The 12,272-nt window shown below is 48.3% G+C and overlaps 1 long non-coding RNA gene across 2 annotated transcripts; it reads left to right on the top strand.

Annotated features, from left to right (window-relative positions):
* The first annotated feature begins 4,929 nt into the window (after positions 1 to 4,929).
* Positions 4,930 to 10,332, top strand: LOC140700991 (uncharacterized). Of its 2 annotated transcripts, XR_012079763.1 has the most exons (3): positions 4,930 to 4,965; positions 6,960 to 7,031; positions 9,845 to 10,332. It is a non-coding gene; the product is annotated as an uncharacterized lncRNA (long non-coding RNA). The 2 variants fall into 2 exon arrangements; XR_012079762.1 differs by lacking the exon at positions 4,930 to 4,965 and having other exon boundaries at positions 5,780 to 7,031.
* The last annotated feature ends 1,940 nt before the right edge of the window (positions 10,333 to 12,272 follow it).

The following is a 12,272-nucleotide window of genomic DNA, read 5'->3' as shown; positions in this document are numbered from 1 at the left end:
CTGTTTGAAGCAGACTGCTTCTCTTCCCATGTTTTGAGGGTAGGCAAGAATGAGAAAAAGGAAGAAGAGAGGGGGGGGGAAAAAAAAGCCAACCACATTAACTAACAAATAAAAGTCTGCTCTACCAGACAGGAAAGCCGAGCTTCTCAGCACGTAGGATGCGGGAGCAACTCATCAGAGAACTCTTCCTCTCTTTTCTCTCTGAGAGATATTGGTCTTTGTGCCCTAGCTAGAAATCTGGACCAAGAGTTTTCAGAGCCCTCTACACTATGCAGGAAGCATCCTGTTGCAAGGACAATAATGCTCCCCAAATATGCCATTTGCTCCCGGTCTTTCCCAGCCATGCCACGTGACTAGTTTTGGCCAGTGAAACTGAGCAGAAAGGATGCAAGGCACTGCCAGGCTGGGGCAGTAAAAAAGCCCAGGCCCTGATCTCTAGTCACTCTTTCCCGGCCGCTCTGACTATGGAAGCCGTGTGTGCCAGATGGTGTGGTTCCAGGTGGTGGAGCTTCTGCCTGCTTGGGTCCCTGAGCAAGTCTGTGGAACAGAACTGCCTGCTGACCCACTGAGATGTCCAGCTTGACCAAGAAATAACCTTTTGCTGTGTTCAACCACTGAGACCCAGGGTTGGTTTGTTACTGCAGCACTACCTGTCAAGCCCTGACTGATTCATGCTCCTGGCAGACTCTGGTATACTTTGCCATGTTGTTCAGTGGGAGTGACCTGTGCCCAAGAGGTGGAAAGCAATGCTTCCGCCCCTTCCAGCCAGCAGCCTTCACCCAAAGGAGTGCTTACATTCAGGGGCCCATGGTTCCCTATCTCATTAAAGATTTCAGGAACTTCTGAAGCCTGGGTCTGGGTCTATGCTTTCCTTTGAATTTCTCTATAGCACTTGGTTAAACATTAGTATGGTAACGGTCCTCTCTCAGTCTCTTGCTGAACAGGGAATGAGGCATTTTCACTAGTGATCCCCTATGAGGTGGGTGGGATTGGCTTAATACCTATTTTAAAGATGAGGATAATGAAGCTCAGAAGGAGTTAATGTCCTCCTGAGGTCTCTCAGCTAATTAGAGAACTTGAACCGAGGTCTGAGCCTCTTGCTGCAATACCAGCATTTCTCAAAATGTAGTTTCCAGACTGAGATGGGGCCCAGGAGTCTGCATGTTCAAAGCTCCTCAGGCAATAATTATGCTCATGAAGTCTGAGACCCTTTGCATCACCTTGTGTTGCCTCTTCCATCAGACAAAGCCCACCACCGGGGCAGTGGGATTTGAGGGGGCAGCAAAGGACCACCTCTCCAGCTAAAACAACAACAGAATGTCTCCCCTGCCAGGCTGCTCTTTGTGGAATTCTCTCCAAAGAGTCATTTCTTTGGGTTAAAATATGAACAGTCCTAGAAACACTTGAAATCTTCTCGTGAATAAACTCAGGTGATCCCCAGGAAGGAACATTTGCATGTAAGAAGTCACTCTGCAAGGTAAGTTTCCACAGGGAAACAGTGAAGAGTCAAGACCTTGACCTGAAAGCGAAAATGCAGCTGGAGGCTGCAGAGGGTGAGGTCCAGGACGGCAGGGAGAGGCTGAGCATCATGGGGTGGGGATGGGGGTGGGAGGAGGACTCCAAGGAGAAGAAAAATATGCAACTTGGGGAGGTGGTTAAAACCTCATGCACGAGAAAGAGTCAGAAAGACCTGGAGTAAAGTCTCAGCCTGACTATTTACTACCTGGGTGAACTTGCAAAAGTTACATCTCTCTCTGAGCTTCAGTCTTCTCATCTGTGAAACAGAACTACTAACAGGACCTATTTGCAGTTAAGAATCAAATACAATTGCGCATCTAGTGGTTAACACTGATCCATGGAGCCAGCAGCTGTTCAAAGTGCTTTACGTATATTCACACATTTAAACATCACAACTATTCTATGATGTGGTTATTATTTGACCCATTTTATAGATGAGGCAACAGAGGCACTGAGAGGTGAAGTAACTTGCCCAAGACTGCAGCGCTTGTGTCAGAACCAACATGTGAACCTGGTCCGTCAGACTTCAGAGGCGATGACCCCCATGGCTACACTTAGCTGTGGATGCCTCATTTCAAAGAGAGGGATGCGGCTGAAGGAGGGCTGGAGTGGAGACTGTTGGAGGCTGGGGCTCAGGGCAGGGGTCCCCCATTGCCCACGTCCAAATGCAGATTGAATGGGAGACATCACTATTAATATCACTCTGAGCGAAGGGGTGAAGGGGAACTCTGCCTGCTCTCCCCTCCACCACCTTACTCCACGTCCAGAAGAAGACATTGATGCTGCCTCCAGAGCCTGGAGACCCTGAGACGGCCCCGCCCCTTCTCCCAGCATCCTCCCCACAATGGGCACCGACACAAATACCAGAACTCCCACTCTATGGCCCCACCAGGCAGTTGTCCTGGGGTCAATATTTTGCTTGTTGTTTTATCTCTTTGGGGGTTTTTTTTAGTGCATCTCCTTAAATAAACAGCAGTGTTGCAAGTAGAAAAGGGAACAAGCATCTATTGAGCAGTTACGATGGGCCAGACTCCACCTCAAGCAAATCCATGTGTCTCATCAGGCCTCACAACTTCGTGAAATAGATAATGTTGTCGATGAGGACAGTGGACCTAGAGAGATTAAATTACTTGCAGCCAATCGGTAGCACAGAGCTGCTTCAAACCCTTATCTGTTTGAATCCAGAGCCGCTTATGAGAAGCGATGGCCAGCCGGGGCTTTTAGATACAGCCGCCGAAAAAGAAGTTCCCTGTGCCTCGTTCATTCCTTCCTGCGCTGAGTGTTTTTGAGTGACTGCTCTATGCCAGCACTGGCTTAGTGACTGGAGCAACCCGGCCTCATCTTCATTCTCTTCAGCAGGGATGGAGGTCTATATTAGTAGTATATTTGGAGAGGTTTCTATCGTCCCCAGGATTCGTGAGGGCCGCCTATCCGCCCAGGGGCTTCTTCTTAGGGCCCGGGGATTCAGCTTCCTCCTGGGAGAATCCAGACTCTGGGTGTTTCAGGAAATGTCTGACCTGCCAGGTTTCCGTGTGACTGATCAGTTAGCGCTGAGGAAGGGGGGCCAGGAGGGGAGGTTTCCCGTCAGCCCAGCTTTTGTCTCTCACATGAGCCCGAGACAGACAAACCACAACCACAGACTCGACCAGCTGTGGAAGCATCGAACAGGAAACCCAGAACATCTGGTCCTCCACTTCCTCTGAAGGCTGTGCAAGTCTGCGTGCTTGTGTGTGTCCGCCTATGTGCACGTCTGTTTTCTCTCCCACTGTCGTTTGATGGGACGGGGATGCAGACAGGGTTGGAAACCATAGGCCCTGTGTTGACAAGGGAGCCAGACACCCGCTCCCCAACCCTGTCAGTGCCTCGTTCCCCCTCAGACAGTGACCCAGGATCTGACCCAACCTCATAGGCCACCCTCCAACACCTGGCTTCAAGTCACCATGCACTTCAAGAAACGGATTTTTTTTTTCCTTCTGGATTTGGGTGGTTTTAGAGGAACTTGTCTGGGGATGAGATAGGACAGTTCTGCTTAAGTATAACTTGGCCTCAGCATACAGACCCACAAAAAACAGCGTCTGGATGAAAGCTGTTTTTAAAACAATTTGAGGAGAATCTGTGGGTGACCTCTGAGGGCTGTGTGCTGCTCAGGGCGCTGTTTTCCCACTAGTGGTGCTATCCGCTGTGTAAGACCTGAGAAAGACGCACCAAGAAGGGAAGGAATGTAAGGAAGTGGAGAGAAAAGGCCCCCCAAACCTCAGCACAAGGTTTAACTGTCACATCTGTCACCTTTAGGAGGTAGGATTATGTGCATTTTTACAAATCATGAAATGCAGCTGCAGAGGGGGTCATAACTCACTCAAGATCACTCAGCAAGTAAGGAGCCAAGGCCAAGGTTCAAAATCAAGTCTGACTCCTAGCCACATGCTGTCCTAGGTCTTACTTCATTCTTTCAATGAATAGTAATCTAAACCATGCCTAGCACACAGCTGTTGTTCAATTAATGTTTCTTGAATGAATCAATGTAAATGAGCTGTCATTGAATGGCAGGGACTGTCGTTATCATCACTGTATTCCCAGGACTCAGCACCAGTGGGTGCTCTCTACGTTTCAGAACAGTGACATTTCATTTACCTGGAGGTCATTTACTTAGCCAGGTCGACTGTATGTATCCTGGGTAAAAGTCTGAAAGAAGGTAGAAAGAACTACAAGCTGTCAACAGAAGTTGCCAAGTCCTTAAAAGTTCAAATACTTGACTCAGAGAACTTCTCAGGCCCTCGGTGGGAGTCTGGTTACCCTTTCTTTACAACTAGTGCTAAAAAGTCTGCTTGCTGACCTTACAAGCATTGGCTGAGAAACAAATGGCCAGCCAGAGGAAGCTTGCTGGCAACAGCAATTTGGGAATCCAACTAGCATTTTCAGACTCGTCTGTGAGATTGTGGATGAAACGCACCAGGAGAGGTAAGAGACACACAAGATGAAGTGAAGGGACTGTCTGATTCTCCGATATCCGCCCTTAAGCTAGCTCTGACAAAGCCAGATGGAACTGTAAGCACCTCTGACGATATCTCTGGCCAAAACGAAAAGAACAGCAGCGAAGGCGGGCGGACCTCAACTGCGCTCGCTCACGACTTGGTGTTTAAGAGCTACTCAGGAGTCAATCTGAGATGACACATGCGCGGTGTCCGAAGCCGCGCTTGTTTTTATACCTGCGGGTCGGCGGCCCCCTCTGCTAAGCTAGGAATGACGTCATGCAAGCGCCGCGGGGCGCGTGACGTCATCCGAGCGCGCCTCCCACGGTGCTGAAGCCCCCGGCTCGAACTGACGCAGGCGTTGCTGTGGAGACGGGGCGTCTAGCCCCTCCCCCGAGATGGGATTGGAGGAGAGCTGGTCAGCTGACGTTGGTGAGGTTTAGAAATCGCGCGGGAGGCGCTGTGAGGCGCTCTCTACGTGAGTTCCGCTAGGATCCCGTACGTGTTAGCTCTGTTCAGCCCGGCGAGTTCCAGGAAGCCCCAAAGTTAGAGTCAGAGTCAAAATTCAGTGTAAGGGTTTTCTTGACTTAAGGTAGTACATTTCGGATGACTTTCTGATCCAAGTAAAGTAAAAATTCAAACTGTCCTAGATCCGGGGCAGGAGGCCCGGATAAGGCTTAAATCTGTCACTTAAGCAGCGTAGGGATGGGACGAAGGGTCTTAGACCAGGAGACTTAGTGCTAGGGGTAACCTAACTTTTTTGTGCCTCAGTTTCTTCTCCACAAGATCTTTCCATAAGCATATAAATATATTCTTCCTTCCTAAGAAAACCTTTCCTTGACTCCACTTCTCCAGCTCACACCTCCTCTCTCCCTCCCTTTCTCTGAATATCAGAGCTTCTTGAAAGTGTCTATAGTCGCAGTCTCCAGCTCTCTCCGCTCTTTGTTGACCCCTCTCCTTTCACACTCCGTTTCTTCCCTGCGGTCCTCTTACCTGCTCTATCAGCAATATTTGAAACAGTTTATCACCTCTCCTCCGTGAAACACTTTGTTCATTTGCCTTGCAGGACTGCACACTCTTGGTTTTCTTCGTCTGTCCCTGGCTTCTACTTCTCAGTCTCAATCGCTGGTTCCTCCTCATTCCCCTGACCTTTCAATGTAGCAGTGCCACCAGAGCTATCTGCTTGGATTTCTCTCTTTTCACTTAGTATCTTGGTGACCTCATGTAGTTTCATGGCTCTAAATCATCTAAATGCTAATGAGAGTCTTTCCCCTGAATCTCAGTACTTGAATATACAACTATTTGGTATCAAAACTTGGATACCTAGTAAGATGCTCAAACTGATCATGTCCAAATGCAATTCCTGAGCTTCTTCACCAAAAAAGTGCTTCACCTGTGCTCTTCCTCATCTCAGAGAATGGCACCTCCGTCCTTCCAGCTTCTCAGGCTCCAAACCTTGTGATCTCCTTCATCCCACATCCAACCTGCCAGCAAATCCCCTTGGCTTTTTCTTTAAAATATATGCAGAATCCTACTTCCACTGACAGCATCTTAGACCCAGCCCCTCGTCCCTCACGGATGATTGTAAATGGGTGATTATAAATGCCTTCCAAACTGCTCCCAGAGTCTACCTTTACCCCTCTCTTCCTCAGTCTATGTTATGTAACTGCAGCCTGAGTAATTCTATTAAAAGTCGTATCATGTGGCTCCTCTGCAAAATCTTCCACAGGCGTCCTCCTCAAGCGAAAAGCCAAAGTTGTACCATGGACAGAGATGTCATCCACCACCTGGAAGCTTGCTGAGCCCCTCTCCTAACTTGACTCCCTTACTCATTTTACTCCAGCCGCATAAGTCATTTTGCCAGGCTTCCTTCTGCCTCCAAGACACTGAACTTGCTTTTACCTCTGTATGGGGCTTGTCCTCAGATATCCCTGAGGCTCCCTCTCTCACCTCCGTCAAGGCCTGACTCAAACATTCCTTACTCAAAAAGGCCTGTCTAATCTCTGACTTTAAATTACAAATCCGACTCCCCAGCCCCAAATTCCCATTGGGCTCCATGGCATTTATCACCTTCTAATATACCACACAACTTACTTCCTTATGAATGTGACATCCCTCTGCCCAGGAAGGCAGCGATTTTGTCTGTTTTGTTATGGCTGCATCCCCAGTTCCTAGACAGAAGCCAGCAAGTGACAAGTGCTCAGGAAGCACCTGTTGAGTGAACCGTTGCATTTCAAGATCGGAGGGTTAAGTAGTGGTTAAGAGTCAGAGCTTTAGGGGCTGACGTTTCAGTCTCCCTTTGCCACTTAGCTGCTTTGTGACCTTTAAGAAGTTTAACTGAGCCTCGATTTAATACTTCAGCATTTCAGTAAACAATACAGAACACCCACGCCCCCACGTGACCAGCAAGCACTGTGCTAGCTGCTGGAGACACTATGGAGAACCTAAATGCATGTCTCTCTGCTGCCCCAGAGTCTAAATCCTGAGGAAGGGATACAGACAATAGCCATGTAGTCCTCCAGATAAGTGACTATTCACAAACTGGTAAGTGTGATGGGGGCGGGGGGACATTATAGTCCTGCAGATGGGGAGAGGGGGTGGGGAGAACCTCTCTGAGGGAATGACTTCTTAACTACTAGTCTGCTTGGGCTGCCATAACAAAATGCCACAGGCCAGGAGGCTTAGACAACAGACATTTGTTTGCTCACAGTCCTGGAGGCTGGAAGTCTAAGGTTTGGTTCCTCCAGAGGCCTCTCTCCTGGCCTTGCAGACGGCCGCCTTCTCCCTGTGTCCTCACATGGTCTCTCCTCTGTGCACTTGCAAGCGTAGTGTCTCTCCAGGCGGCTTAATCTCTTCTTACAAAGACACCAGTCAGATTGGATCAGGGCCCACCCTAATGGCCTCATTTTAACATGATTACCTTGTTAAAGGCCCGGATCTCCAAACTCAGTCACATTCTGAGGTCCTGGGGGTTAGAACTCCAATATACGATTGGCAGGGGAGACACCATTTAGGTCATAGCGTTAATTAAGAATGCATAGGAAGGAGAGATGGGACAAGAGGGAAGATTATGTGTAGAAAAACTGGCTGGAAGGAGTGTGACAGCTTGGAAGAAGTGACAGGCCCATGTAACTTGAGCTCAAAGTGAAGGAACCTGGTAGAAGATACACTGGGGTTCAGGGGGAGCAGCCCATACAGGGCCCTGGAGGCCACCTAGGCCTGTGGTTGGTGATGTGATACGTGTTGTCGTATGTAAAGATTACTCTGGCCACAAATGAGCGGAGGGAGGCTGTGCCCAGTCCCAGGGTGTGTGCCGGTGAGGACCACCTGATAGGGTACAGGGTGATGTCTCACTCAAGAGCTCAGTAAAGTGTTAACTATGAATATTTTTGTTAATTACCACCTGACGCAGTTAATGGGGAGACTGAAGAAAATAAACTCAATAAACTGAAATGATAAATATGCAGGCACACTTAAGAAGCATCATCAAAAAGAAGGGAATGTGCACATTTGGAGGTGCTGCATAAAATGTGGCTGAGACAGGTGTGATTCATGACTAAAACTGAAAGTTTTAGATGAAACTAACACAAAAGAGAAAAGGTGTAGACAGAGTAGTTAAACACTTACCCCATATGTCTGTCTCCTGGAAGCCAAAATACAGTGGAAATGATTTGGTGAGAAAGAGCATTCATCTTTTATTTCTTTTCTTCAGGCCTAAAAGCTAAAAGTTTCCCTGAGGTTTTATCTTTGGGGAACTGATACACAGCAGATAGTCCTAAAAGATTAGGGGTGAAGGGGTGTGGTCATCTCCCTGAGGCTTTCAGTAAGGGTGATGTTGGGGGCCAGGGGTTTATCATTTTATTCCTAGAATTCCGTATCACCTCCCTCCCACCTTCACCTTGAGTGGCGAGCCTGCCCTTTGTTGATTTCATGCAACAAAGACTCATTGTCCCTTTGCATTGGGAGGAACCAAGATGAACGTTTCATCCCAATGGCTAAAGAATAATAACTGTCCACTTCGACACCCTGGACAGAGGGCCATCTGCCAGTGACTGGAAACCTACAAGACAGCCCAACCTAATTTGAGGCAGAATTAATTGTTAGAATCTGCTTTATAATATTAGGCCACATAAATCTCTTTTACGTTCTGGTCTGGCTTTGAGGAGCTACACAGACCCTGACCCCTCCTCTTTACAATGTCCAGTATTTGACAAGAGCTTTGCGGTACCCTTCTGAGGCCTCCAAGATTTCTGTTCCCAAACTGAACACCACCCCCCAAAATGTTCTCTTAACAGTAATTTTGTGACTATCTTTGTACATAAATCTTAACATAATTGTCTTTGGATACATTTCTACAAGCAAAACTTTTGGGACAAATGGTATATTTTATGGTTTTCGCTCTGTTTCCAGATTACCCTCTAGAAAGGGTGATTTTGTTGGTACGCCCACAAGCGGTTTACAGGGGGTCCTATTTCCCCACACCTTAGCCACCAAACTGGAGAATTTTCATTCTTTTAATCATTGCCAGTCTGATAGGGGAAAGTGATTAGCTCATGGTTGCTCTAATTTGCATGTCTTTGATTACGGGTAAGGTGGGACATGATTTCCAACCACATCCTATACTTTTGCAATCGGGATTTGGAGTTAAATGCAGGAGCTGACATGTATTACAGTTCGATTTTATCTTGTTGGATTCCACCAACCATTCCTTCCTGTTGAGATCATTTGGATCACGATTCTGTGATTCCAACACACTGGCCTTCCCACCCAGCCTTGTGTTATTTGCACAGTTGATAAGCAGTTATCTTTGGCTTTATCCAAGTTGTTGATAGAATGTTAAAGAGTTGAGCGCCAAGGATAGGACTGTTTGGCATGCCACTAGGGTACGCCTTGGGAGGACAGCGTCCCATGTACTGTTAGGATTCCACCTGACCACACCCAGGAACCACAGCTGCTGGGTGGGGCCTTCATCTGGGGCACAGGCCCAGGCCCAGACTCCAGCCTGGACACCAATTAGCTGTGTGACTTTGGGCAAGTGGTGTCACCTTAACGGGAGATGTGACACATGACTAGCTAATGTCCCTTCAACCTCTAGCAGACTTAGGTCATGATTTTGTCCATTTGGATTTCATGAGAAACTTTTAAGCTATTGTTAAAAGTCATCACACTTTTGCAAAGCACTCACTGGATTGACTAATCTAATGGAAGACCTTCGACCATCAAAATTGACCCTAAAGATCCCTCTTTCTAAGTACTGGTCAACCACTCATATGATTATCTGCTCCAGAACTGTGCCCAGGATCAACACTAAGTTCATTGGCTTCAGTTTATCTAATACATAATTTTTTTTTCCACAGAGATCCTCCTCTGCTCCCAACATGGACAAAGGGTCCAGGGTGCCTGGAAGAGGGTTCATAAACAGCTCGGGCAGCACTGGAAGGAAACAGGCAGGATGGCTCCATCTGAGGGGAAAGAGGGCCTTTGTGAGACTGGCATTTACAGACTGTTCTCAGCATTGGCTGAAGAAACAGCTCCAGTGGGCCTGGGAGGGGAGACTCAGGGTATCCGGCTCCGGGCATAATGAGAAAAACAGGCATCAACAGAATCATCTTTAAATGACACGTTTCTTTGAGTTACTTCGGGATCAAAAATCAGACAAGACTAAGGAACAGTAAACACTTCCCTGTAACAGATAAAGAAACTAAGAGAGAAATTAGGTAACTGAGTTAACTGACACGGTGAGTCAGTCATGCCTCTGGCCACCTGACTTCTTGAAGCTGGGCCTGTAATGTAGTTGTTGATTTTCACCTTGTAAATTTACCAATAAACTATGTAAAAATGGCCATTCCCCGCTGTCTGTTCTTGCTCATTCAGACTGATAATAACAGTAAGAATGCTAATAAAGGCTAAGACTTGGCTCTCTGGTGTGTGTGCCAAGCATGTTTCTAAGTGCGCCCCACGAGTTAACCCTTTCAGCCCCACAGCACTCCTGTGGGGTAGGCGCTGTTTTCACTTGGTTTTTCACAAATGATGAGACTGAGGTGCAGAACGGAGTGTAAGCCACCTGCTCAAGGTCACCCATCCTGGAAGGGATGGAGCTGGGGTCGGAACTCGGGCAGCCCGGCCCCCTAAGTCAGTGAGCATGGCTTACATAAGTAAAGGAGGATGAAAAAGAAATTGCTATTGGAAATTATTTCTCCCCCACATCATGCAACTGTCTTGCAAACAGTGGTCTCAACTACCGTAGAGGGACAAGCCAACTCTTTTACCCCTGAGGGAGGAGCCAGGTAGAGACGGGAAGGCTGGTGCGAAGAACACGCCAGGTGGGTCCAGGAGGTCTGAGTAATCCCGAGTGGACAGCATCACCCGACGGCAGGTGGGTGTGACCGCGAGGTGGAACACGCAACCACAGGGCCCCAAGATTACAACCTAGCCTTGCCCTTCGGCCGTCTTCCAATAACAGGATCCCGAGGCCAAGTGCGCTGACCGCTGGCACAGGGAAGTGCTGTGGGCCCGGCCAGCACTGGACGCCCATCGACGGATTCCCAGTATTGTCTTCCAGTTGCTAGACTACGCTGCTTTCCAGTACATTCTTTGGGCTGTAAAAACTAAAATGTAAGGAAAGCACTTTCATACAAATAAATTCAACCGCAGCAAGGCAAATTGGCTTCTGATTAAGTTGGCGAGAGAAGGTAATGAACTCACTCCGATTGACATATTGAGAGTTTCTCTCGCCAAATCCAATTGGCAGCTCCAGAATTATGGAAATGTCCGGATTATTTCCACTTACCCAGGGCTAGGCCTGCTGGTATCTGATTCAGTGTTTACTTCATGAATGAGGTCAGTTCCCAGCACAGCTGGGGTTTCAGCAAAGGAATCAGAGCTGCTGGTCAGCAGACAGCGTTCCCACTCGAATCTGACCGTGGACGTCAGGGCGCCCTGGGGCCACCTTCTCGCAGCTTGCCCAGGTTAGGCACTCTCTCTCTAGCATTTTCTGGGGCTTGGCTCTCCTCCCTGCTCTGCCAACACTTCCCTGTAGAAGCAGACGGAGCCCGGGCTGCAGCCTGAGCAGGATGAGATCATGTCCAAGTTTCCCACAGCACAGAGCTTCCCTCTCCAACCTGCCCCCCTGGTATTGCAACATCGTGCCCCTTATGAATTTCAGAGCTGCCAGGAAACCAGGGTTGTTTTTTTTTTTTTGGAAAAAAAATTATTTATTCCAGGATGGCTCTACTTGTGTGGTGTGAGAGTGACTCAGAGTGCTTTGGAAGCCACCTCCAAAGGTAACTATGTCCCACGGGCCAGAGTGTCCCCTGAGCCAGCTCCCAACGTGGGTAAAAACAAAAACAAAAGCTCACAAGGGGCTCAAAACACTCAGGTACAGAGTGACATCCCCTAAGTTCACAGAGGTGACTGGGAAAACCTGAGGACAGAGAGGACAGGTGATGCACCATGGCAGGGACAGGGTTCAGCTCCACATGACTTCAGAAGTAGCAAGGCTCTTAAATGTCATTGACCTGTTCCTCTGCGCCCTAGCTGACACAACGGGACAGCAGCAGCTGTAAAGCCTGGGGTCCAAGTCTGCCCCTGGCAGCAATTTCTTTATCTCAGTGAGATGAGGTTGTAGGAAGCTTAGGGAGGGTGATTTGGTTCGGATCCCAAAATGATCGGGGGCATTATACACTGGAGCAGTTTTACTTAACGAAATCTGGGGGTGGGGGGAATCCGAAGTAGGAGATGGCTCAGGGGCTGGAGGCAAAGGCAGATTCAACAGGGAAGCTTCTT

Source organism: Vicugna pacos, chromosome 13, assembly GCF_048564905.1.
Source record: "Vicugna pacos chromosome 13, VicPac4, whole genome shotgun sequence".
Classification (NCBI taxonomy): domain Eukaryota; kingdom Metazoa; phylum Chordata; class Mammalia; order Artiodactyla; family Camelidae; genus Vicugna; species Vicugna pacos.
The sequence above is the reverse complement of the archived record's forward strand: the minus strand, read 5'-3'. Positions and strand labels throughout refer to the sequence as shown.